This window comes from Cavia porcellus, unplaced genomic scaffold (genome assembly GCF_034190915.1).
Source record: "Cavia porcellus strain 051 isolate PalLab524CR breed Dunkin Hartley unplaced genomic scaffold, mCavPor4.1 scaffold_18, whole genome shotgun sequence".
NCBI classification, from domain to species: Eukaryota; Metazoa; Chordata; class Mammalia; order Rodentia; family Caviidae; genus Cavia; species Cavia porcellus.
Window position 1 is genome coordinate 15,936,330 of NW_026947501.1, and position 5,048 is coordinate 15,941,377.

The window sequence follows — 5,048 nt, forward strand, 5'->3', positions numbered from 1 at the left end:
CCTTGGCTAAATATTCTATGTCTTTGGTGTTGTGGATAGATTTCCTGCAGTTTCTTGTGTTAATTCTGGGTGACCATCATAAAACAATATTATAAACACCATGTCCTGATTCTAATTGTTCTCTGTGCAACCCCTAACTACAACAACGGTTCTGGGTTAGAGTCCCTCATGTAGTTACAGTCAGAGGCAAGAGATAGGAGACCTTGGGATGGCTGGACACCTTTTCTCCATCTGACAGTCTCCGTGTATGTCCTGTCTACATAGTTTAGTTGTGGTTCCTTGTGACATGGTAGTCTTGGGGCAGTGATGTTTCTTATGCACTGAATCAAGGTTCTAATGCAGGATCCAGACAAGGAAGAATCTACCACCTTTTATGACCTAGCCTAGAAAGTCACATAGTCAATTCTGCCATATTCTTTGGCTAACCTGTCACCACGGTTTGGCCCAGATGGCTATGTAACTCGTGTCTTCATGGGAAGATGATGGAAGAATTTGCAAAAATGTTCTAAAAACTGTTGCTACCTACACAGACATTTTTTGGTCAATGCAAGACTTATGCTGGTTGGAGACATTTTTCTCTGCCTGTTACTTCCCTGTTTTCCCACTCCCATGGCTTCCTTTTAATGTTTAAAAGTTAAAAGATTTCAGTTCTGATTTTTTTTGTATTTTCTGTGTTCTATAGATAGACAATCTTACATTAGACCCAAATATTTCCGGCTGTTCTGTTCTACTCTGCCTACTTCCTGTTTGGCTGACGTTTACTTCCTGCTCTCTGTTCAAAGGCTTTTGTCAAATTTCCATCATGACCTAGGCACTGTTTTATTTCTGCCAGTTGTCTTGAGCAAGTGTAGGCACACAGGAACTCTTAAGTATAATACAAGAAGTGAAAATTAAAATTCTACGTCTTAATAGCGATAGGATTAAATGACCAGTTTAAAGAAATACATGTATTAGTGAAGGGCTATTGTTTGGCCCACAGAGGATCTAGAGATCTTATTTCTGGGTGATTACAGACTTGGCTAGCAGTTTCTTCTAGGAGTAGTTCTCAATCTCTTAAATTTTGAGGGTCACAAATAACAAGAACCGTGTCTAGTTTAAATCATAAAGGAGCACTTTTCCCCTTCAGATGATTTTATTAGTAAATGTTTGTGGTGTGTTTATGTTCCTTATGGAGGAATGTACATACTACATAATACATCTTACTTTTCTGCATGTACATATACATAGTGCACCTTAATTCCTTTTATCACCCCCTTTCCCCTCTTCCCTCTCCCACTTACCCATTTTGTGATCCTTTTCATGTATGTTTACAGTAATGTCTACAATCCTCACTTTGTACATGCATATAATACATCTTAATTCCTTTTTTACACCCCCTTTCCCTCCTCTCCCTCCTCTCCCTTCATTTCTTGACCCCTTTCCCCTTTGAGAAAGACATAGCTCTCTACTTCCTATTATCTGTCTTTGATATGATCCCACTTGTCGATTCTTAGTACTACTGTACTTCCCATCCAGCTGGGATTCTTTTCAGAATATCCTTGCCTATTCCTATTTCTAGAGTTTTACCTGCTTTGTCTTCCAATAAGTTGTTTCTAACATTTAGTTCTCTGATGCATTTTGATTTTAGTTTAGTACATGGTGAGAAATATAGGTCTAGATTCAATCTTCCACACGTGGATAGGCAGATTTCCTAACATCATTTATTAAAGAGGCTATCTTTCCCCCAGTGTGTTTTTGGCCCCTTTGTCAAGGATCAAATGTTTACTGTTTTCAGGTTGTTTCTGCACTTGTTATGCTGTTCCACTGATCTTCATGTCCGTTTCTGTGCCAATGCCATGTTGTTTTTATTACAGCAGCTTTGAAATATTACTTTAAAGCCAGGATTGTCATGCCTCCCACTTGGCTCTTTTTACCCAGGACTGTTTTTGCTACCTGGGTCTCTTCTGGTTCACTGTGAATTCTTGTTTTCTCCAGTTCTGTGAAGAATACTGTTGGATTTTGACCAGAATTACATTAAATCTATGTATTAATCTTGGAAGTACGGCTATTTTGATTATGTTGGTTCTGTCTATCCAAAAATAGCAGAACTTTTCCATTTTCTGATATCCTCTTTGGTTTCCTTTTCCAGAGTGCAGTTCTTTTCAGCTACAGACATCTTGCATTTCCATCAGGCAGTACTTATTATCACATGTAACACAGTCTCAGGTGCAGGTGGGAGAGTTCCAACTCAGCAGTTAACCATCAAAATTCAGGCTCCTTCTAGATCTTTATGCTCTAACACCTTCACTATGTTGGCTTTATTTTTAACTCATGGCCTCAGAATAACTTCTATAGCTTATTTGTCATATGCAGACATAGCAAAGTCCAAATGAACTGTTGGGTCTTTATGTAAACAAAAGAAAAAAACTTCTTAGTCTGTGCTATTCTAATAAAATATGTGAGCCTGAAGAATTTATTCAGAACAGACCTTTGTTTCCTCATAGTTTTGGAAACTAGGCTATCACATGACAGAAGGCAGAAGGAGGGAGTGCAAGATGATCTTCTCCCCTTTAACTTCAAGCCCTTTCAAAAGGTCTAAAATCTCATCCATGGATGCTCCAGCCTCATGATTTAATCATTTCTGAAGGACTCTGCCTCTTAATATTAGCACACTGGATATCAGGTTCCCAGCACTTGAAGGAGGGTACATATTCAAAAACCATGGCAGAAAAATATCCCAGAAGCTTTACAGCAAATTTCCCCCTCATGATACATTAACCAGTATTGTATCACTTGTCCATTTTTGAACCAGTCTTTGGCTTAAAGAAGGGATTATCATGATTGTTTTAGAGAAGTACATAGTGTTTGTAGCAGGTCAGAATACCCAAACAAAAGCAAGGTTCTGTCAGAAGAGTGGAGGAGAAGCAAGAATAACAGGCAGTGGGTCTTCTAACATTTGGATTTACTCTAACACAAAATGAGACATTTCCCCCTTGTAGAGTTCTGGGGTCACTGAATGGCACCACAGTTGATACAACTGTGCAAAGAAGAAACCCAGAAATTCTCTTTTCTCTGTGGTCCAAATATCTATTCCTCAGAATAACTATTTTAATTCAAATACTTTAGTCTTCTCTCCTCTCCATTATCCCCCTACTAAAAACCCTGCCTGTAGTCTTACACTTCTTATCCATGTTCCATATTTTTGGGAGGATGAGCTTTCTTTCACTGGTTATCAGGGTGTTCTCACTAGGGTTTAATCCTGGGAAAATGTAGATAAATGCCATTGTTATTGTCCCCTTCGTCCAGTATTTGTTAACGTATGGAGAATTTTGTGGTTAAAGAAGCATGAAAGAGCTTTGGTACAGGAGACAGAAAAGTAAGAACATTGGAGGAGCTGGGACGGCATCTGTGCCTACCATCACCTTGATGGTCTGCAGAAGCAGTTAGGAAGAAATCAGAGCCAAGATACCCAAGAACCATATTCATGATGGACTCTCTCAGCCTTTGAACACCAATGGTCATTTCTGAGGCATAGTTGAGAAAGTATCACAGAATGGTGGACAGAAAGAGTGGTCTTCTGGGCTCAGTAAAGCATGAGAGAAGACCAAATAATTAATTAGCCTATCCTGTATATTTTAGCACTAATTACCTTGTATTGGAACGACAATCTATGTCTCTACCACAATAAGAGCCTTGAAGTTAGGACATCATTTCTCCTTTGTATTCCTCACGCTTAACACAAGGTGTGGTAGGTGGTAAGTACTTAGCGCTAAGTTCAACAAATATTTATTAAGTTCAATTTTCATTTATATATACAGCACCCAACAAATACTTAGAGAAGTAATGTGACTAGGAGTATATAAAAAGTTTAAGGCAAAGAATGTATTAAAAATGTTTGCAGAATATGAGGTAAACAAGTATTAAATAAAAATTAGGGTATGCATGTTTATTGTGAAAATGAAAACATTTCACTGATCTCCCATACATTGGAGGAAGCACCTGTGACCCTGCGGAAGTAATTCCTTGTACTTCCCCAGAATCCACAGGGGCAGCAGCTAGAGGTAGGTGGTGGCCCTGTAGTAAGAGCTGTGACAGTAGGAAGAGACTTAGCTGTGGTGTGGACAAGAAACTCGTAAAGTTCTTTTGGAACCAAACATAATAGATGGCAAGGAGAAAACCTATGGTGGTTGCTAAGGCCGCGATGCTAGGTAGGTCAAACTGATATTTTCTGACGGTCACGAACATATTATAAAAAACAGAACATGCACTAACATCAGGAAAAATAAAGCCATGTTGAGTGACCCAAATCAGTTTGCTGAAAATAAAACCAATGAGGTTAATTTTAGAGGTCCCTTCACATGTGCTTTCAAAAGTTTGCAAGTATTTTACTCACAAGGTTCACCACACTAGCAGCTCCACCAAGATTTCTGAATTTGCCATTGCACCTAAAATAGCACTGGAACTGCTGATGGCTTCGAACTTCCTAGATTGTTAAATAAAATAAATTATAATTTTAAAAAATTAAAATATTTCATATGATATGTCTAAAATTAGGGTTAATATAATTTGAAGCACAGAGATTTTGATAGAAAATGTTATTGTTAGATGAAAGTTATGCTTGTCTTCAGTTTTGGTTATGTTAGGTATCTTAAATACAGATTTTTATTTTTTATGCAATAACTCAAACCAATCTCTTGCTCATTGATTCCCATTTTTTTCACTTTTCCCACTCCATGGTCACATAAAATTGTTAAACTGATTGAGACATACAAAACCTTGAAACTGTTCACAAGTCCTAGGATATCTATTCTCTAGCCAAATTTGCCCCTTACAGAGATGAGTATAAAATCTGTGTAGCAACATGGCAAAATGTGAAAAATACCAAATGAAAAAGAATCAGGCTACTAAATTTTATGTATATATAGAATGCAGGATTATAGCTATACTAAACAGGCAATAAAAGTTATATGAGAATATACCCTAAATCATTGCTCCTAGATACTTATGCCACAGGGGTAGGGATTAGCTGACTCTCTTTCTCTGATTTAATATTTCATCATGATCAAATA

The 5,048-nt window shown here is 37.7% G+C and overlaps 1 pseudogene; it reads left to right on the forward strand.

Moving 5' to 3' along the window:
* The first annotated feature begins 2,816 nt into the window (after positions 1 to 2,816).
* On the forward strand, positions 2,817 to 4,561 carry LOC134471541 (elongin-C-like; annotated as a pseudogene).
* The last annotated feature ends 487 nt before the right edge of the window (positions 4,562 to 5,048 follow it).